This window comes from Mesoplodon densirostris, chromosome 16 (assembly GCF_025265405.1).
Source record: "Mesoplodon densirostris isolate mMesDen1 chromosome 16, mMesDen1 primary haplotype, whole genome shotgun sequence".
NCBI lineage: Eukaryota > Metazoa > Chordata > Mammalia > Artiodactyla > Ziphiidae > Mesoplodon > Mesoplodon densirostris.
Window position 1 is genome coordinate 88,621,823 of NC_082676.1, and position 22,030 is coordinate 88,643,852.

The following is a 22,030-nucleotide window of genomic DNA, read 5'->3' on the forward strand; positions in this document are numbered from 1 at the left end:
CTACCCTGTCCTGCCCACACTCCAACCTCAAGGACACTTCGGTTCCCCATCTGACTCCCGACCCCTCCAGCTGGCTGGGGACAGGCAGCCTCATGAGACAGTGTGCACAAAGCTTTCTGGCCGGGCTGTGAGGATGGGGACCAGGTCCCACCTGTGCCAATGAAGTAGGCGTGTCACCTGGATTTGTCTCCGGGCTCTTGAAGGTGGACTGAAGGTCAGACAGTCCAGAGGCCAAGGGCCCCAGAGGAGGGGGGTGTGGGCGCAGGTAGACCAGGAGCAGCTGCCCCTCTGGTCAGGAGAGTCCAGTAAGCCAGGGCTTTCTGGTTCCTGGGGGGAGGAGAGGGCAGAGGCAGTGGGGGCCCAAAGACAGGTCCTGCTTCACCTCTGGATGGAGCCACTCAGCTGAGCCCAGGTTTTGAGGAATTAGAGTTAAAGGATGCAGGCTAGAGGGTCAGGGTTAGAGGGTCAGGTTAGATGGTCTGAGTCTGGGTCAGGGTAAGGGTTAGGAGTTTACAGGTCAAGGTCGAGTATCTAGGGGCTAGGGGTTAAGAGCATTAGGGTTTAGGATTAGAGATGAGGAGGTTAGGGTTAGGGAGGGAACAGTAGAGATTTGGGCGTTAGGGTTAGTGAGTTAGTGTTAAGCACAACTGGCCCACGGCCCCCCTAACCCCACACCTCTGAGTCCTGTAGGATGGACAGGACTTGCCCGGGGTCACTCACGAGTGGGGGTTCACCTGGGCCGCTGGTTATCTACCCCCGTCCTGGAACCTGAGAGCAGAAGAACGAAACATCTGCTCGGGTCACTGACTGTTTCAAATCCACCTCAACCTCAGTCAATGGCTGTTAGGGCCTCAGAAGCCCACAGGGCTTCCTCCTACCATCTGAACTGGAAAGAGTAGTGCTGGCCCCACTTGGCCTGGGCAGCCCGGGTCCAGCACAGGCCTGACTGAGCTCACTCCATGGTCATGTTATGAATTTATACAGAACTTGGTGCAGCGACCTACCAGCCCCCAGGTGCTGCCTCCTGAGGGCTGGTGGGGCCCTCCTGAGACTGCAGGCATCCTTTGTCCCATCTGAGTGGGCATCAATAGACATCAAGTCTCAGGACAGCCCTTGACCTCTGACCATCCAGGCAGTCATCTGTGGTCCTCCAGCTCAAGCCAGTCCGGTCTCTGTCAAGTCTCTGTGGCCAATTACTGAGCTGACCTTGCTGCTGGGCAATTGAACAGCTACCTGGGCAGCACAGACAGCCCTTTGGGATGTTTCAGTTACTAACATCCTTGTGGTTGAGAAAAGGGCCTCCCCCTCACAGGCTCATAGCCTGGTATGAGCGAGGTAATAACCGTCTAAACATTTGAGTGTGTCCCTGACACAACAACCATACAGCAGACCATGGCCTTGCAATCCTTTGGGCTTCCAGCTGTAACAAACTTTTGATATTCATACTCATTAAGAGTCAGAGATACGGGAGCAACTGGGCCACCCAGTAGACAGTTTCACACTGAGGCTGCATGGTCTTGGAGAGCCACGTGCACCCATGTGGTCTCTGAAAGCTGCCAATGATGGATTCCATGATACGGCATAAATCCTTGAGCCTCCCACTGCTTCACTGAGCAAGAATTTCCTAACTACCATAGCATTTAGTCTCTGCTCTTTGTAAAGGAGGGAGGAGACTGGATAAATGAGCAGTATTGTTCTTGGGGGATGGGTGAGTCATGTGGCCAGGGGGCAGGTGTGACTCCTGGGCTCCCACCACCAGAGACATCAAGGAGGGCTGTGCCTTTTGCAAGAGGAAGAGGTTCTTGCTGTTGTGGACGGACAGCAAGAGCACTGGATGGGTGGCTGCAGCCCCTGACCCTAAATCAGCCCCTTCCTTCCTTGGCCTTCAGATCCCACAGCTGTGCAGTGGGCCGTCAGTGGTGTGGAACCTGCCGCTTTCCCCAATCCAGCATCTGTTCTCATGGCAAAGTCCAGAACCTCAGCTTTTCTTTGGGAACTTACCTGTTTCCAGTCCAAAGAGTTCCAGAGGGCTGATGCTACGTTCCACCCACCTTGAAGATGGGCATATGATCCACATTTAGCCAATCCCATGTTCCATCCTAGGGGTGCTCTGATGGGTTCAAGGACGATGCTATGATCCAAACCAGGCCAATGACGTTTATTTTATTTTATTTTTTTGCCATACTGTGCACGCGGGATTTTAGTTCCCTGACCAAGGATTGAACCTGTGCCCCCTACATTGGGAGCTCAGAGTGTTAACCACTGGACCACCAGGGAAGTCCCATCCCCTCATTTTCAAAACTGCTATGGATTTAAAGCACACAAGATGGTTGTGATATGAGTGGCCTTTTCAGTATGACTTCTTTGACTTAGAATGTTTTCAATGTTTATCTGTGTTGTAACATGTATTATCAGTGTTTCATTCATTTTTTTATTGTGGTTAAAAATACATAACATGGGGATGGGGGGCAAGTGGAGGGAACGGCCCAGATGCACACCATTCACGGACCCTCTGGACTGGAAGGACTCGTGAGAGCCGGAGCCCAGAAATCCGGGGATGGGTAAGATGCAGCGTCCCCTCCAATTCCCGTAAGCACCCCTTGCTCCATCCTGCACCCAAATACCTCAGCTAGGCCCTCTCCCCACTCTTGACACTCCAGACTCAGCCGGGACAGACCTCTGCAGCCGCTGCTCCCCACCCTGCAGGAGAAGCTCAGAGGTCCTGTCCCCCTTTCCTCTGAGGGACTCTTTTTGGTGACCACAAAAGGATTTGGTCGCTCAGGACAAAGCTGGTAGAGGACAGTGGGATGGCTGTGCCCGGCGCGCCACGCTTCCTCCTGACCTTCGACTTGGACAAGAGTATCGTGGATGAAAACAACGACGACTCTGTTGTGCACGTGCCGCGGCGGGCCAGCGGCTGCCTGAGAGCCTGCGTGCCACCTAGCGCGAGGGCTTCTACAACGAGTACATGCAGCGCGTCTTCCAGTACCTGGGCGAGCAGGGCGTGCGGCCGCGGGACTTGCGCGCCATCTACGAGGCCATCCCCCTGTCGCCCGGCACGGGCGAGCTGCTGCAGTTTGTGGCCAAGCAGGGCGCCTGCTTTGAGGTTATTCTCATCTCAGACGCCAACACCTTTGGCGTGGAGAGTGCGCTGCGCGCCGCCGGCCACCACGGCCTGTTCCGCCACATCATCAGCAACCCGTCAGGGCCCGACCCTTGGGGGCTGCTGGCGCTGCGGCCCTTCCGCGCGCACAGTTGTGCTCACTGCCCCACCAACATGTGCCAGCACAAGGTGCTCAGCGACTATCTGCGCGAGCAGGCCCACGACGGCCTGCCCTTCGAGCACCTTTTCTACGTGAGCGACGGCGCCAATGACTTCTGCCCCACGGGGCTGCTGGCAGGCGGCGATGTGGCTTTCCTGCGCCGCCACTACCCCATGCACCGCCTTATGCAGGAGGCGCAGAAGGCCGAGCCCAGCTCCTTCCGCACCAGGGTGGTGCCCTGGGAAACCTCCGCCGAAGTGCGCCTACACCTGCATCAGGTGCTGAGGACGTGGCCTGCAGGGCCCACCCGGGCGGGGAGGGGGTGGGGCGGTGGGGGTCGGGAAAGAGAAAGCTAGTTTTATTATTCCCTTTCCCTTTCGTTTTGGTATATCCCTCCAGGATTTCCCGGAATCCCAGGTTGGTCCATTTGGGGACTGGAGGAGGGAGTTGGGAGCTGTCCCCATCTGTGCAGTTAACCGAGGTCAGCTGCCTCCCCCAGTTCCACTGCAAGCGAATTCTGGAGTCTGGCCGCAGCAGCGTGGCACGCATATCTGAGCAGGCGGCAGTGTTTCCACACACCTTGTCCTCTCAGTTGGGAGGACGGGGTTCCCTGTCAGGGTCGAGAAGGAACATGTCCTGCCGCGTTGTGGTTAACTGTTGCTTTGGGCTGCGTGGCCTCCCTCCTCCAGTCTTCTGTCCAGAGGACCCAGGCCCCGAAATGTACCCCCCGACCTCCCCCGCACCGGACTCCCCACAGAGAGAGGTGCTCCCTGCCGATGGTCCCAGGCCTAGATCTTGCTTTACCTACTGTGACTCTACACTACACTCCTTGCCCCCCGCCCCCCCACCCTGTTAGCATCCCCACAGGATAAAAAGCTCGAGGGAACAGTCACCTCCTGTTGATGGAAGAGGTAGCACACTGTCCCGGGGCTCGGGTCTGGCCAGCCAGGGACCTCACAGAGCCCGAAGATGTCTCCTTGCACCACAGCCTCGTCTATGCAGCAAGAAACCAGGGACTTAACCAAAGTCGCCCCACTGACTGGGCCCTTTTGAGTCCCCCTCCTCCCGTATGGAACAGAAAGCCATGATGCTGTAAAGCAGAGCCAGTGGAAACCCAAGGCCCACCTCCCTCTTGTGGAGTTTCAGAGCTGTAAAGGAGGTAAAGGGGCGGAGGTGAGCAAGGTGTCTCACGCTGCCGTCTGGGGGATGAGGGCGAGGTGAGCTTTGCTCTCAGAGAGCCCCACCTAAGTGAGGGAGCTGGTCCCCACTCTTGGAGGAGTGCCCAGCCTGGGGCACCAAGACTGAATACACAACAAAGCAGGCAACAGGCAAAAGAGCAGTGTGCGGCCCACCTTCGCAGAGGGGCACAGGGGTCTAGTGTGGAGGGCTCAGTGAGCACCGAGGAGATGGGAGATACTGCTGCTTAGGGCAGGCAGAGGAGGCTCAATGAGCAGGAGCCTTACAGGTGGGTTGCCTTTCAGTCCCTCGGCCCGCTAGCCCTGCAGGGCAATCATCAGGAGGTCATCAGAATTTTATTCAAAGTTGGCACTTGCAGCTGGAGACCCTGTCTTGCATGGCGTAAGGGTCCCCTGTGGATAAGGTCACCAAGCTCCTTGGCTTCCAGTTCTTTCCTGTCTCCAGCAGGCCTCTGGGTTCCTCCTCTGTCTTTACCCGGACGCCTTCCCACTGCAGTGGGGGAAAGGAAGAGACACAGCTCACAGCCCAGGAGGTGTGCCGGGCTGGTCCAGTCTTGACTGGAGCAGGCTTTGGTGTGGGACTCAAGAGGCTCACTCAAGGCGGTGCTTGGGTCAGCATCCCAGAGATCCCAGGTTGTCAGCAGCTGGGCTGCACATAGTTCCCGGGGAAGAATCCAGACCCCTCTGAGCCGATGCCCTCACAGCAGCCATCGGAGTAGTGGCGGGTGATGCAGATAATGGTGCCCTCAGAGAAGGAGAGTTCATTGTTCTTCTGGCGGGTGTATGGGTACAGTGTCATTACTGCAGGGCGGGAGGAGAGGGGTGCCATGAGACGTGCCTCCTGCCCCGCCACAGGGATGCTTGTGCCCACATACTGGACTCTAGGGGGCAATGTGGGGAGTGGGGCAGGAGATGCCTTCTTCAAAGCCCCAGGACTCCTCCCCAGCTGAGCTAATATTCAGTATCAGGCCAGCTGCTTCCCTCCTCTGTGGGGGTGCGGTGGGGTGGAATAAAAGGCTCCACAAGTGTGACACAAGCCATCCCCTCCACTCCAAGAAACTTCAGTGTTTGAGAGCAGGGCCCCAGGATCTACCCATGTTTTGTAATCTGCTTTCAGCCCCCGTTCATCCTGGTCTTTCCACAATGTCTCTGGCAGGTGCTGGAGGTATTGCTCAGTAGGTGCTCTAGTAGGTGCTCAGTAAATACAGCAACATTGAACAGTGTAGACTTGGCCGAGTGAGCCTTGGGCAAGTCACTTAGTTTAACCTCTCAGGCTCAGCTTCGTCTGTTAAATTGGAGTGTGAAGATCCTAGGAGGTTAAGTAAAAGTGAGAAAATGGATGAGAAGCTTCGACTCTGGGGTCTGGTATAAAGCAGGGGCTAAATTATGTTAAAACCCCCCACATAACATAACATTTACCATTTAAATCATTTTGAGCATACAGTTCTATGGCATTAATTACATTCACGTTGTTGTACAAATATTCTCAGCATCCACCTCCGGAAGTTATTCATTTTCCCTACGGAAAGTTCTGTATCAGTTTCTCTAAATTTTTGCCAACATTTGTTATTTTTAGCTTTCTTGATTGTAGGCCTTCTAGTGTGTGGAGGGGTCGGCGTTGTGGTGTTAACTTGCATTTCATCACGACTAATGACGATTAACATCTCTTCATGTGCTTGCTGACCATTTGTATGTCTTATCTGGAGAAGGGTCTTTTGAAGCCCCTTTTCCATTTAAAACATTGGGTTGTTTGCCGAGTCCCGCCAAGCGCTCCTCCTGGCGGCGTTGGTGTCGGTGAGTCCAGCCTGGAGCGGTCTCCACGCCGTAGGGGCCCGCGCCCCGGGGCATCGCTAGCTGCCTCTCAGGAGAGGAGACGCCCGCCCCCCGGCGCCCGTGCCTGGAGCGCCGAGATCGTGCTGCGCCGCGCGGACGCGGCGCCGGCGGGGCGGGTCTTGCTAGGCATTGGGTGCGGGTCACCTGAGCGCGGCGGCGGTCTGCGCGCCTCTCCCGGAGGAGAATGTCCCGCAAGTGGGCGTTCCGGCGCCCGTGCCTGGAGCGCCGTGATTGTGCTGCGCCGCGCGGACGCGGCGACGGCGGGGCGGGTCTTGCTCGGCATTGGCTGTGGGTCACCTGAGCGCGGCGGCGGTCTGCGCGCCTCTCCCGGAGGAGCGTGTCCCGGAAGTGGGCGTCCCGGCCAGAGCGCATCTGGCCCGGGGCATCCTTGGGGCTCCTAGCTGTTAGCGCCACACGAGCTTGCGGGGGTCTAGGAAGCCAGCGCTCGGCGGCTGGGAATGACCCGTCCCGTGGGTCCCAGGCACCCTAGCGGCATCCGAGCGCGGAGCGGAGGGCTGCGGACCGCAGGTAAGGGGACGGGGGTTGGTGGGGGTGGGTGGAAGAAGGAACGAGGAATTACACCAGAGCTGTTTGGTACAGGGGCAGAAACAGAAAACTCAGACGTAGCACTGCAGAGGCCATGGGAGTTAAGTTGTAAATGCTGCTGGCTTTCAGTAGCCTGCAGCCATTCTCTTCTGTAGCTGATGGGATACAAAGCTCTACTGGGTTGTTCTTCGCATGGGATAGTCTTGTTTTGCAGAAATTCAGCTCAGAGCCATCCTTGATGTGTAAGTGTAAGGTCGGATCTTAACAAACGGCATCGCGAAACAGAGGAACGCTTCAAGTGAGCTTTATTAGGGGGCGCTCCCGGGCGAGGTTCACTGGTCCGAGAGAAAGGGACCAGAGAAGTCGCCCCCAGGCGAGGGCTGGGCAAGATTTTATAGGGGAAGAAGGGAAAGGGGTGTGGTGAATCTGGGAGGGCGCAGGGAATTCCTTATCTGGTGGTCTCTTCGGGTGTCGTGGCACTATCTGGTGCCGGTTACATCAGTCTTGGGACCGCTAGTCCCATCCCTCGAAAGGCGGGAAGGCTGGGCCGGGTGGAAATCCCCCAGGTCAGTTCCTGGAACTGGGTGGTCCGGAATGTCTCCAGGTCAGTTTCTGGAACTGGGTGGTCCGGAGAGTTTCGGTCTGATGCAACCTGTGAATCTGATTGCGTTCCCCTGCCTCGGGCCAGTTGGCCTTACATCCCGACATCTTTGGTGTAATGGGGCGGCGTTCCGATATCTGGCTACTTCATGCTGAATGCGGGCGTCGAAAGGGGAGTCGGGCGACCAGAGGTCCGAGGCTTAGGGGAGACCAGTGGGGGTTTCTGTAGGAAGCAAGGTGTAAGGACTAAGGAACATTTGGTTTGTGGCCACCCGAGAGACTTCCTCCATGCACCGGCGAAGGAACCTAAGAAAACGGGGGGCAAACATGAGCAAGATACAGATGAGAATTAAGGGGCCTCAGATTGGTGTTAGCCATGTATAGAGGGTGGATCGCCACCAATCGGGATTGGGGAGGCGGACTGTTGGTGTTTGCGTTGGAGTTCTTCTCTTAAGCGATGGAGGGCGTTTACAGCAGCATTCCTCCTGTAGGAAGAGGCAGGTACCTCCTTTGGCGGCCGTCAGGAGGTCCAGGGCTCGTCGATTCTGGAGAGCGACTCGGGCTATGGAGGTGATTTGGCACTGGAGAGAGGAGATGGAGGCGGCGGAGCCTTCAATGGCTAGCTGGAGTTTATGTTCTAAGTCGCGGGATGTTGAAACACTATGTGTTAGAGCTCCCCCCCCCGCCCCCCCGAGGCCTGCAGCGACCAGGGAGGAGGCGAGAGAGATGCCTGCGACCAGAGGAAGAAAGATAGCTCTTTTTTGTCGGGTAAAGGGCGGCATGATTAGCGAGGAAAATTCATCTTGGCTATACAGTGTGAGTTGTGGGACGAGAGTAACGGGGATACATTGGAAGGGGGAGGAAGAATTGATCTCTTTTGTGAGGGAACCATTGCACCACAAAAACATGCCTGGTGGTGCTTCAATTGATGTGTTTACCGTGAGGGATGTGTTGCAAAGAAACCCAGTATCAGGTAGATTTGGGCGGCTGCCGTAACAGATGGTGAGATATTTTTGAATCAAGGAATATGGGGACTTTTAACGGGGAAGAAGGTGGGTTTTGGGATGTGTAGGAAGTAGAATTGAAGGGCTGGTCGAGTGGGACAGCAGCCAAGGGCGGCCGGCCAAGCGAGGCACATAGAAAGCAGTCGGAGATGTTACCTATTCCTGTGTGGTTGAGTATCTGTAGTGTTTGGTCAGTTCGGCTGCTGCTGCTAGGGCCCGAAGGCATGGTTGCCATCCCCGAATGGTTGGGTGTAGCTGTTTGGAGAGGTAAGCCACGGGGCGGTAGGAAGGCCCTACAGGCTGGGCAAGGAGTCCAGTGGCTATTCCAGCCCGTTCATCCACAAAAAGGTGAAAAGGTCGGTTTGGGTTGGGCAGAGAAAGGGGAGGAGAAGATATCAGAGCGTTACGGAGGGTGAGAAAGGCCTGTTGAACGGCGGAAGGAGAGGTGAGGGGTCCTTGAGGGGTTTCCTTAGCGGCTAGATATAAGGGTTTAGCGAGGAGAACATAGTTAGGGATCCAGTGTAGGAAAAATCCTATAAGGCCCAAAAAAGAGAGAATTTGTTCCGCTGTTTCCGGAGGCTGGAGTTCACGGATAATCCGGGTGCAATCGCCTGTTAGATCTTTTGTGGTAGGGGTAAGATGGAGCCCCAGGTAGGTTACAGAAGATACAGATAACTGAGCCTTGGCTGGGGAGACCCGATAACCGCGAGAGCCAAGGTGATTGAGGAGATCTGCAGTATGTTGTCTTGAGAGGCTGAGATGGGCTACAAAGGAGGAGGTCATCTACATATTGAAGGAGTGTGCTGGGGGTAGCGGAGCAGGAAGTGAGGTCCTGTGCCAGCGCCTGACCGAAGAGGTGAGGAGTGTCGCGGAAGCCCTGGGGAAGAACTGTCCAGGTGAGCTGACCGGAAGTATGAGTATCCGGATCCGTCCAGGTAAAGGTGAAGAGGAAATAGGAGTCGGGATGTAGGGGGATAGTGAAAAAGGCATCTTTGAGATCCAGAACCGTAATGTGGGTTGTGGATGGGGGGATATGGGAGAGCAAGGTGTATGGGTTTGGTACTACTGGGTGGAGAGGGATTATGGCTTCATTGATTAGTAGGAGGTCCTGGACCAGGCGATAATCCCCAGAGGCCTTGCGGACAGGCAGGATGGGGGTGTTTCAGGGAGAGTCAGTGGGGATAAGGAGTCCCTTGGTTTAGGAGTCCTGTGATAATAGGTTGTAGGCCCCTAAGGTGAGTCTCAGAGATGGGAAACTGGGGCCTTGATGGAAATTTGGAGGGGTCCTTTAGGCGGATGAAGACGGGGGAATGGTGTGTTGCTATTATGGGCTTAGAAGCATCCCAGACATGGGGATTGATTGGGTTCCGTGTGATTGGAAGAGAGGGATAGGAGGGGGAGGGTTCTAGAGACAGGCCGAGAAGAGGAAGCAGGAGTTGGGAGGAGGGGACCTTAGGGTCGAGTCTATCCAGCTGGAGCGAGGCCCCTAAGTGGAAAAGGACATCTCGGCCTAGCAAGGGAACTGGGCAGGATGGTATGACTAAGAAGGAATGAGTAAAAGGGAGTCCTTTGTTATGACATGGGAGTCGACCGGTCTGGAGTGGGAAGGATGGTTTGCCATCAATACCCATGACCGAGATCTGGGAAGGAGAAACTGGCTCGGAATAAGTAGGCAGGACCGAAGAGGCAGCCCCCGTGTCCACCAGAAATGAAATGGACTTATCCGCTACCTGTAGCGTTACCCTGGGCTCGGTGAGGGTGATGGGGGTCTTCGAGTCCGGGTGCCGTCAGTCGTCAGCCAATCCCAGCAGTTCGAGTGGTAATGCCATTGGGTCGGCCCGCCCCCCCACGTGGAGACGCTGAGGGAGGGCCAGTCGTAGAGCAGTCACTCTTCCAGTGGCCCGTTAACCCGCAGCTGGGACAGGGCTTAGAAGGAGGTCGGGGATTGGGACATTGGCGAGCCCAGTGGCCTTCTTTTCTGCATTTGAAGCAGGCCCCCGGCGGGGTTGCCTTTTGCGGACCCCATGGATGCTGTGATACATGGGAGATGGCCGGCCTTAGGGCGGCTACAAGAGGTTGGGTTTGGAGGGCCACCTTCTGGTGCATCCGAGCCTGTCAGCTGGATCCTGCTAAATCCTCACGGCCATTGTAGACTTTAAAGGCCATCTTTACCAGATCTCGAATAGGGGTTTGAGGGCCGTCTTCTGCCCGTTTTAATTTCTTTCGGATGTCCGGGGCTGATTGGGTGATAAAATGGGTGGCTAGGACCGCTGCCCCTGCCAGGGTGTCGGGATCCAGTTGGGTGTAGAAAGTTAAGGCCGCTGTAAGGCGATTGAGAAAGATAGCTGGATTTTCGTTAGGTTCTTGGATTATCTCTTTTAGTTTTTCAAAATGGACTACCTTATGAGCAGCAGCCTGCATGCCAGCCAGGAGGCACTGGATCATGAGGTCGTGTTTATGACGGCCATCTTGGCCATCCTGATAAGTCCAGCCTGGATTGGTACCAGGTACAGCAGTCACTCCGACAGGCATGGAGTTGTCGGTAAGGTGAACCTGATCTGCATGGTTTCGGGCAGCAGTTTGAATTCTTTCCCTCTCGTCAGGGGTCAGAGTAGAAGAAGATAGGATCACAGAGATATCATACCAGGTTAGATCGTAAGCTTGAGAGAGGTAGCGAAATTATTTGATGTAGCGGGAAGAGTCCGCCGAAAAGGAGCCTAATCGCGTTTCTATTTGAGAGAGAACTTGGAGGGAAAAGGGAACATGAACTCTAATTAATCCTTCCGCTCCTTCTACCTCCCTCAGAGGGCAGAGGAGATTTGGATCTTGGGAGTCGTGAGAGAGTGTATGTGCACTAACTGGCAAAGCAAGGGGCGAGGGAGGAGAAACCGTTGAGGGAGGCGGGGGAGCGGTTGGATGGGCCGGGGCGGCTGCGGGATGAGGAGGGACCGCTTCAGGGTTGGGTGGAGGCTGGAGAGGAGCTCTGGAAGGGGGAGAGGCGAGAGATTCGGGTGGGTCGGCTAGTGGAGAGGAGTCATCATCAAAGGAAATTAGGGGCTTGGATGTAGGAGATGTCTGTTTGGCAAGAAAGATCTGGGAAGTGGAACAATCGACGTAGAGGGAGGGGCGGGAGCGTAAATACCAGAAGGCCTGAACATAGGGGACCTCGGATCACTTGCCCATCCTGCGGCAGTAATTATCTAGATCACGGAGGATGTTAAAATTGAAAGTCCCTTCAGGAGGCCATTTGGATTGATTGTCTAGAGGATATTGTGGCCTGGCCACAGTGGAATAGAAAATAAGCCGTCGGCAACGGAGAACTTGGGAGAAACCGAGGGCTGTAAAATTGGCTAGGAGACACCCCAGGGGTGTCTTAGAATCTGGTTTCGATTCTGAGGTTCCCATGACCCCCAGTCTGTCCCTGAGTGAATGGAGGAGAGAGGCGTGCCTGGTCTCAGTCTCCAATTCACGGCAGGTCGGAGGGCAGTCAGGTGATTGGGACGTCTCCACAGTTCCATAGACCTCACTTGCTATATGGTCGGTCTTTTGATATATGTATTTAATAGGTATTTGTACACGTATGGTAACCCTAATCTTAATTTTTCCATTCACCCCACCTATCCTTTTAGATAAGCATACTTCTAAGTCTGTGAGTGTCTTTCTCTGTGGAAATATGTTCATTTGTGTTAGTTATTAGTTAACACCTCTAAGTGATACCATAGGATATAGGTTTTTGCTTTCTGACTTACCTCATGTTCTGTGATTATCTCCAAGCTCATCTATGGTGCCTCAAATAGCAGTGTTTCATTGTTTTCCATGGCTAATATTCTGTTGTATAAATAGACCACTTCTTCTTTATCTGTTCATCTGTTGATGGACCTTTTGGTTGCTTCACTGTCTTGGCTATTGTGAATAAGGCTGCAGTGCAGATTTTGCAGCCCGGGTCTTCTCGATTCAGGTCTCAGGTGAGAGGCCCCTTAAACGCACCTCCATTCTGTTCTCACTACTGGCTGTTACCAGGTTACATCCCACCAGCAGCTAAAGGGTACACAGTTCTCTAAAACCCCTTCAGCATTTATTCTTTGTAGACTTTTTTTTTTTGCTGATGATCATCATGAAGGCTGTGAGGTGAAAGTTTTTGTACACTGGATTTGCATGGCTTTATTAATTCCTGATGTTCAGCTTTTTTCCATTCCTGTTTTTTTAACAAAAAAAGAAAGAAAAAGAAACAGAACACAAATGTGCGTAAAATATGCCTCTTGAAACTGTCGTTTTGAAATGTGGACGTCTTTTGAATTTTTTGTTCGATATACGACCCCAGGATTTGTTTTCAGGGCAGGTGTGATTTACAGGCCTGCACTTATTTTGAATATCAACTGACCATTAGCGCTGGGATTAAAGCTGCTGTTGTGGGAAACGGCCACAAGGCGGCAGCATTTTTCCATTCCCAAATCTGGTTACTAGGGCAGCAGAGCCTTTCTGGAAGTCCTGTGCTTAGGTTGTAAATTAAAATGGAATGTGCCAGGAGAAACCCCCATAAGTTTATCTTACATTAATTCTTGTTCGTTGTTTTAGTTTTTTAATCAGGGTAATGATTAGAATATTGTTTGTCCTAGGTGTACACAATCTGGTTCATTTGTGCATTATATATATATATATATATATATATATATATATATATATATATATATATATATTCCTGTACAGAGCCAATTCCCATGTAAATTATTGCAGAGTGTTCCATAGACCTCCCTTGCTATATGGTCGGTCTTTTTAATATATGTATTTAATAGGTATTTGTACACGTATGGTAACCCTAATCTTAATTTTTCCATTCACCCCACCATTCCTTTTAGATAAGCATAGTTTGTTTTCTAAGTCTGTGAGTGTCTTTCTCTGTGGAAATATGTTCATTTGTGTCAGTTGTTAGATAACGCCTATAAGTGGTATCATAGGATATGTCTTTTGCTTTCCGACTTACCTCATGTTCTGTGATTATCTCCAGGATCAACTATGGTGCCTCAAAGAGCAGTGTTTCATTGTTTTCCATGGCGAATATTCCATTTTGTACATGGACCACTCCTTCTTTTTCCACTCATCTGGTGATGGACATTTTGGTTACTTCCATGTCTTGGTTACTGTGAAAATTCCTGTAGTGCAGCTGTTGAAGCCTGTGCCTTCTCGACTCTGGACTTCTCAGGTGAGAGGCTCAGCAGTGGGCCTGCTGAATGGAATGGTGGCTCAATTTTTACGTTTAAACGCAGCTCCTTTCTGTTCTCATTATTTGCTGTTACCACTTCACATCTCACCAGAAGCTAGAGGGTACAGAGTTCTCTAAAACCCCTTCAGCATTTATTGCTTGTAGACTTTTTGCTGATGGTAATTGACATGTGTGAGTTGAAAATTTTTGGAGGTTAGACTTGCATGAGTCTAATAATTCCTGATGTTGAGCTTTTACCCATTTTCCTCTTTTTTGAAAATGAGTAAAACTTACCCCTCCATACTATCTCCTTGAAAATTTGCCAGTTTTGAATTTTTTTGGCCATTCCCTACCTCCGCACAATTGTTTAGGGCAGGTGTCCTTTACAGCCCTGAGTCCTTGGGAATGTTAAGTGACCATTAGCTGTGGGTTTAAAGTTGCTCTTGTGGGAAACAGCTACAAGGCGGCAGCATTTCTACATTTCCAACTCTGGGTTTTTGGGCAACAGAGCTTTCCTGGAAATTGTGTTAGTAAGCAGCAAATTAGAGTGGAATGTGCCAGCGAAAAGCCCCAAGAGTTTATATCTCCTAAATTATTGTTTTTTAAATTTAATTTTTATTAATCAGGGCAAATTTGATAAAAATGTAGATTCTCCTAGGTGTACAGTCTCTGGTTCATCCTATCAATGTATCTGTCTATTCCTCTTTGGATCCTTTCCCGTGTATGTTATTATAGAGTGTTGAGTAGACCTCTCTTCGTATCCCATAGGTACTTGGTGATTATATATTTCATATGTATTAGTACATGTCTGTTAACCCCCATATCCTAATTCATACATTCCTTACACCTTTCCATTTGGTTAAACATAATTTGGTTTTCTGAATCTATGTGTGTCCTTCTCTTGGAAATTATTTCATGGGTATCAATTTTTAGGTAACACCTGTAAGTGATGTCATAGGATGTCTGTCTTTCGGTTTCTATCTTACTTCATGTTGGGTGATTATCTGTAGATCCTTCTATGGTGGTGCCAACGGCACTGTTCCATGCTTTTTCATGGCTAATATTCCATTGTGTACATGGACGACTTCTTCTTGGTGCATTTTTCTGTTGATGGATATTTTGGTTTCTTCCAGGTCTTGGGATGGTACATGTTGCTGCAGTGCAGGATTGCCAGCCTGTGTCTTTTTGATTCTGGTCTACTTATGTGATAGGCCCATTAGTGGGCCTACCAGATCACATGGTAGCTCCATTTTTACCCTTAAACGCACCTCCAATCTGGTCTCACTACTGGCTGTTACCAGGTTTCGTCCCACCAGCAGCTAAAGGGTACACAGTTCTCTAAAACCCCTTCAGCATTTATTCTTTTAGACATTTTTTTGCTGATAATCATTCTGACGGCTGTGAGGTGAACGTTTTCGTACAGTGGACTTGCATGGCTTTATTAATTCCTGATGTTCAGCCTTTTTCTATTCCCATTTTTTTAACAAAAAAAGAAAGGAAAAGAAACAGAAGCCAAATATGCATAAATTATGCCTCTTGAAACTGTCGGTTTGAAATATGGACGTCTTTTGAATTTTTTGTTCGATATATGACCCCAGGATTTGTTTTCAGGGCAGGTGTCATTTACAGGCCTGCACTTATTTGAAATATCAACTGACCATTAGCGCTGGGATTAAAGCTGCTGTTGTGTGAAACGGCCACAAGGTGGCAGCAGTTCTCCTTTACCAAATCTTGTTACTAGGGCAACAGAGCCTCAATGGAAGTCGTGTTCTAGGTTATAACTTAGAATGGAATGTGCCAGGAAAAAGCCCCTTAAGTTTATGTCTCACTACTTCTTGTTCATTGTTTTTATTTAATTTTTATTTTTTATCACAGCAAGTTTGATTACAGGGTTTGGCTTGTTCTAGGTGTGCAAGATGTGGTTCTTTTATACATAAACGTATGTCTATTCTTCCTGGGATCCTTATCCCATGTACGTTATGACAGAATGTTGAATAGTCTTCTCTTGGTATTCCGTAGGTCTTTGGTGATTATATATTTCACCTGTGTTTGTATACATCTGTTAACCCCAATATCCTAATGTATCCAATCCTCACACCTTTCCATTGGTGAACCATAAATTTGTTTAATGAATCTCTGATAGCTCTTCTCTGTGGGAATATCTTCACTGGTATCAATTTTTAGGTAACACCTATAAGTGATATCATACGATATGTGTCTTTCTCTTTCTGACTTACTCCAGGTTGTGTGATTACATCTAGAATCATCTACGGTGCTGCACAGGGCAATGTGTCCTTTTTTTCCTTGGCTGATATTTTGTCTGTACTGGTACCAGTTCTTCTTTGTCCACTCATCTGTTGCTGGACTTTTTGGTTACTTCCATATCTTGGCTATTGTAATACTGTGCAGTGCACATTTGCCTTCCTGTGCCTTTCCAATTCTGTCTTCTTTGGTTATAGGTCCAGGAATGGGCCTGCTGAATGATACTGTAGCTCAATGTGTACCTTTTAAAGGCATCTCCATTCTGTTCTCATTAGTGGCTCTTTCCAGGGTACATCCCACTGAAAGCTGAGGGTATGCATTTCTCCACAACACCTTCAGCATGCATGCATTCATTCATTCATTCATTCATTTATTTTCATTTGTTTGTTTTGCGGTACACGGGCCTCTCACTGTTGTGGCCTCTCCCGTTGCGGAGCACAGGCACCCGCGGCATGTGGGATCTTCCCAGAACGGAGTACGAACCTGCGTCCCCTGCATCGCAGGTGGACTCTCAACCACTGCGCCACCAGGGAAGCCCCAGCATTTATTGATTATGGGTTTCGTGCTGAAGATTATTCTGAGGGGTGTGAACTGATACCTCTTTGTGGTTGAATTTCCGTGTGTCTCATAATCCCTTGACATTAAGCTTTAAGGCATGTCCTTCTTATTTTTCAAACTGTGATTACAGCTTAGCTCTTCAAAGTGTTTTCTTAAAGTATGTGTCACATTTTGAAATTTTTTGGCCATTACCTCCCTCAAGACATTTTGAGGGCAGGTTTCATTTACAGCCCTGCAGTACTTGTTCACATGAAGTGACCATTAGCACAGGCTTTAAAGCTGCTTTTGCAGGTAACGGCCAGACGGTGGCAGCCTTTCTAAGTTGCCCATGCTGGTACTAGGGAAACAGACCTTCCTGCCAGTGGTGTTCCTCGGTTATAAATTAGAGAGGAATGTGCCCAGGTAAACCCCCAAATGCTTACGTCTCCTTACTTATGTTTGTTTTTAAATTTAATTTAAACTTTTTATTGGAGTAATATTCCATTGTGTACATGGACCACTGCTTCTTGGTACACTCCTCTGTTGATGGACATTTTCGTTGCTTCCAAGTGTTGGCTATGGTAAGTATTGCTGGAGTGCAGAATTGCCAGTCTGTGAGGTTTTGATTCTCATTTTCTCAGGTGACAGGTCCAGCAGTGGGTATGACTGATTGCCTGGTAGCGCAATGTTTCCCTTTTCAAAGCACCTCCATTGTGTTTTCATTAGTGGCCCTTACCACATCCCCCTTAGAACAGAGGGTACGCACTTCTCCACAATTGCTTCAGCATTTACTGCTTGCAGCATTTTTGCTAATGGCCATTCTGACTGCTGTGAGCTGATAGGTTTTTGTAATTTGGGTTTGCGTGTCTTTACAAATACCTAAAATTCATCATTTTTCCAAGCCGTTTTTGTTTCTGTTTAAAAAAAAGGAGAACAAAGTGTGCATACAATATACTTCTTGAAATTGTCTTCTTGGAAGTTTGCCCTCTTTTGAATTTCTTATTCGGTTTTCGACCCCAGGAATTTTTTGGTGGACAGGTGCCATTACAGAACACGTTTGGTGAATAGTTAGTGACCATTAGCAGTGGGTTTAAAGCTGCTGTTGTGTGAAACGGCCACTAGGAGGCAGCATTTCTCCATTCCCCAATCTGGGTAGTAGGGCAGCAGAGCCTTTCTGGAAGTCGTGTTCCTAAGTTGTAAATTAGAATGGAATGTGCCAGGAGAAACCCCCATACGTTTATGTCTTATTACTTCTTGTTGGTTGGCTTAATTTTTGTAATCGGGGTAATGATTAGAATATTGTTTGCCCTAGTTGTACACAATCTGGCTCATTTGTACATTATATATGTCTATTCATATACAAATCCTCTCCCCATGCAAAATATTACACAGTGTTCTGTAGACCTCCCTTGCTATATGGTCGGTCTTTGTGACACATGTATATAATATGTATTGGTATATGTAACACTGATCTTAATTTATCCATTCCTCCCACCTTTCCTTTTAGATAAGTATAGTTTTTTCCTACATCTGTGAGTCTTTCTCTGTGGAAATATTTTCCTGTGGGTCAGTTATTAGATAACGCCTATAAGTAATATCATAGGATATACGTCTTTTGATTTCCAACTTACCTCATGTTCCACGATTATCTCTAGGCTCATCTGTGGTGCCTCAAAGAGCAGTAATTCATTGTTCTCCATGGTGAATATTCCATTGTGTACATGTACCTCTCCTTCTTTATCCATTCACCTGTTGATGGACATTTGGGTTGCTTCACCATCTTGGCTATTGTGAATAAGGCCGCAGTGCAACTGATACAGCCTGTGTCTTCCCGATTCTGGACTTCTCAGGTGAGAGGCCTAGCGGTGGCCTGCTGCATCGAATGGAAAACGTAGGGAGTAACCAGACAAAGTCAGTTACCTTGGCAGCCCTGGGAAAAACATTACCAAGTGACACGAACACTCCCAGGAGCCTACATTTGTTTCCACAATAAGTAAACATTTCTCATTTCTAAAGTACTATACTGTGAAATATGCATCTCAGTCACAACTAGAGGTTACTCAGTGTCTGCTGTGAGTGGGAGGAAAACAGAAGGGCCTTACACAGTACCTAAAGCAATGAAAAGAAGAAACTAGGGTCCACGGGCAGAGACAGACAGGCTCAGTCAGGCTCCTATCACTATGACATTCTGAGGAGATCACGTTGTAAGGGCTCGAGCACGAGAAAGCAGCCACTAACCAGCTACCCTGTCTCAAATATGTGGAGAAAGTCAATGTAAATGCTTACCTATGTATTATTCTTTTCTGATCATTCTTTCAGTGTATCCCTTCTGGCTTTGTGCAAAGCGATTCTTTGTTTTGTACCTGAAAAATGAGTGGCACATGTAAATGGATGAAACTTGTCAGAGCAGACATCCAAGGAGCACTTCAGCTAACGAACGACGAGCTCCGAGTTCTGGGAAAGAATCGTAAAAGTGGTGTAGAATCACAATATCTTAGAGCATCCTTTATATGAAATCCCCTCTTTCATATCACCAGTCACTGGTCATCAGCCTATACATGAACTTTGCAGTGACAGAAAACCCAGCACTGTCTAGACAGGTCTAGGCACTTCTAGTTGCTACAGCAGTCTACATCAAGTTCAGAATCTGACTCCCTGTCACGCATCAGTCCCAGTCTGCCTTCTGCAATGGTACACCCCATGGCACACCTCATCTCTTTTCCATCTGGCACATTTCCCAAACACATGAGGACAATTTTGTTCTTCCTAAAGCTCTCTTCTCCCACGTCACCCTCCTAAATCACTCCTTCCTTCCTGTGTTTATGACTTTGAGGAGCCCCCAAGGTTTTCTCACCCCAAGGCCATGACAAGCAATGGCATCAGTGTGCCTGCTACAGATTCTAGGAAAGGGGCAGGGCCACACAAGGGTCTGGCAAATGTGACTGACAACCTGATGTGAGAGTACATGTGAGAACCTCAGCCTCTCTTCAGTCCTCAGCCTCTATCCAAGGTTTCTCCATAGCACACTATTGACATTTTGGGCCAGATAATTCTTTTGGGGTGGTGGGGAGGGCTGTCCTATGCCTTGTACGATATGTAGTAGCATCCTGGCCACTACCCACTAGATGTCTGCAGCACCGCCGCCCCCCCCCCACACCCCGGATGTGACAAAGAAAAATGTCTCCAGCCATTGTGAAACGTTCTGGAGGACGGGTGATGGCAAAATCACCCTCACTCAAGAGCCACTGCTCTTTCCAATGACTCTGTTCACCCATGAGGACTCAAAACCCTCTCCTCTGCTGGCTTAGCATTCAACTCTCCAGAACGTCTATCGTGTATCAAAATGCTATTTGAAATTTGATAGTATTTATCTCTATAACGGTATCTGATGAAAGTAAAACTCTTTCGCCAGATGTTAATAACCTCCCAGGTGATTAATCCACGTTTACCTTATCTCCTACCCAAGACACTGGAAATTACAGAAATGATCGGACACCCATTTTCGGTATCCGTTCAGGAAGTACCTGTTGTCTAAGGCTTTTTGGCAACCTGAACAACTGAACTAAAGTAAAATATTCTGCCTGACCGTGGCTTTGTGAGACAAGACACAAACCTGTAGCAGGACCCTCCTCTCTGCCGTTTACGGAATTGAGGTATCTGACTGGAAAGCCGTTGGAGGTGAACTACCCAAGAAAGCAGTGGGTTCAGGATGAGAATTTGGAAAGGGTGACAAGGGAGGGGAGAATGAACCTCAGCTGAAAAGAAAGGGAAAAAGTACCAAGAGATGAGTTCTCTTGACTGAAGAGAAGATACGCTGAAAGCCATCAGCTTGCCCTCGGGGCCCTCAGCTCTCTGGGGAGCTCTAAGGGAAGGGTGAGCCTGGACCTACAACTCCGGACTCCTGGTCTCGGCCCCCAGGCCTGACCCATTCACTCAGACTCTCAATAAATACTTGTATTCAAAGACCTTACACGGGGACCACATCTGGGAAAACATCGCCGCACCCTCATCATAAGTCACGGGGAGACCCGAACTGGCCAAGCCATGACAGGAGCTGTGAGGGCGACAAAAGAGCACGGCAGGGATCGGACATCGGATCGCCAGAAGCCCTCCGCCCTCCTGGTTCGTAATGCCAGGGCCCCATCGCCGCGCATCGCCGGACCCCGGTCCTGCCTCCGCCGCGCGCCCTTCCCCAAGGTTGGCGGGGGTCTGGAGTCACCATCCCCGGTTCGGACCTACAGACCTCGCCGCTGCTGAGCTCTACAGATCCCGCTCCTTCCACACAGTTCGCCGAGTCCGCGGGCCTTACTGAGCCGCGCCGGCCACCGTCCGCGAGGCCTTGGCGCGCCTGTGACGTCACTGTCATGCGCCTCTCCCGCAACAAGGGGTGTATGGCTCTCGCACGGCGGCTTCGGCTGTTGTCGCTCGCGGCTCGGTTGCTTCTGGCGCCTCGCCGGGACCTGACGGTCTGCGGTCCCATCGAGCCCCTGCCCGTGGTGCGCATCCTGCGGGCTCTACAGCGGCGGCAGGAAGAGCGGCAGAGCGGGCAGCGGAGCCCCCCGCGGCCGGTGCTGGCGCGACCTGGGCCGCTGCCACAACGACTGAGCTCACATGCCGCAACTACTGAAGCCCACACGCCTAGAGCTGGTGGCCCCCAACAAGAGAAGCCACCACAATGAGAAGCCGGTGCACCGCAACGAAGAGGAGCCCCCACTCACCGCAACTAGAGAAAGCCCACGTGCAGCAGCGAAGACCCAACCCAGCCAAAAGTAAACAAATAAATAAAATGAAAAAAGATACAATACAGTATTGTTAACCATGGTTGCCATGCTGCACATTACATCCCAGAACGTATTTGTCTTGTAACTGGAAGTTTGTATCCTCTGACCACCCTCACCCATTCCCCCCCCAACCTCATCCCCATAGATTAAAATTTTAAATAGAGGAGCCCAGATAAACTTCAATGAGCAGGTGACATCTGAGCAGAGATCTGAGTTAGCCAAGTTCGTATCTAATGGAAGGGCGCACAGGAGAGGTAAGGGCCGGTGCAAAGACCCTGGGGCAGGAGCTTGTCTGGTGGGTTAGAAGAACAAGAAGGAGGCCACTGTGGTTGCAGCACAGAAAGGAGAAGAGGGTAATGGAAGTCAGATACACAATGGATGGAGAGCAGTGAGCAGGTAGGACACAGTGGTCGGACCCCGAATGGCCTTGTCGGACGCTCTGCGGGCTGTGTTAGTGCTTCACGATAGGAGCCAGTGAAGGATTTTAAGGAGAGGAGTGGCATGACTGATCACATTCCCCATGATCACGCTGACTGCTGTATGAAAAACGACTGTGGGGGCCACGGTAGACACTGGCAGATCATCAGAAGGCTCTTCTGCCACCGATGTCAGAGATGATGGTGGCTCAGGACGGAGAGATAGTAGGGGAGGTGGCGAGAAGTGGTCACATTCTAAAAATATTTTGAAGGTAGAGCAACAGGAGTAAAACGAAGAAAATCCAAATCCCGTGGCCCAGAGATAACTGTTAATTTATTTATTCTAAGCAAACGCGGTCCCTCCTAAAAACCACAAAGCTTGCCAAGGATGC

The 22,030-nt window shown here is 50.4% G+C and overlaps 2 long non-coding RNA genes and 1 pseudogene across 6 annotated transcripts in view; 2 read left to right on the forward strand and 1 right to left on the reverse strand.

Annotated features, from left to right (window-relative positions):
• The first annotated feature begins 2,490 nt into the window (after positions 1-2,490).
• On the forward strand, positions 2,491-3,619 carry LOC132477027 (phosphoethanolamine/phosphocholine phosphatase-like; annotated as a pseudogene).
• A 2,930-nt stretch (positions 3,620-6,549) lies between these two features.
• On the forward strand, positions 6,550-18,308 carry LOC132503687 (uncharacterized). The gene is made up of 3 exons (XR_009534639.1): positions 6,550-6,820; positions 13,448-13,642; positions 18,097-18,308. It is a non-coding gene; the product is annotated as an uncharacterized LOC132503687 (long non-coding RNA).
• The window catches only part of LOC132503685 (uncharacterized), a 60,832-nt gene continuing 51,224 nt past the window's right edge, over positions 12,423-22,030 (reverse strand). For 2 of the 5 annotated variants that reach the window (XR_009534634.1, XR_009534635.1), the window contains 3 exons: positions 18,728-18,804; positions 18,073-18,314; positions 12,423-12,637 (listed from right to left, as the gene is read on the reverse strand). This is a non-coding gene — a long non-coding RNA (uncharacterized LOC132503685). Of the gene's footprint in view, positions 12,638-13,587; positions 13,667-16,808; positions 17,356-18,072; positions 18,315-18,727; positions 18,805-22,030 lie in introns of those variants that run through there. The other 3 variants (XR_009534636.1, XR_009534638.1, XR_009534637.1) reach the window with 3 other exon arrangements.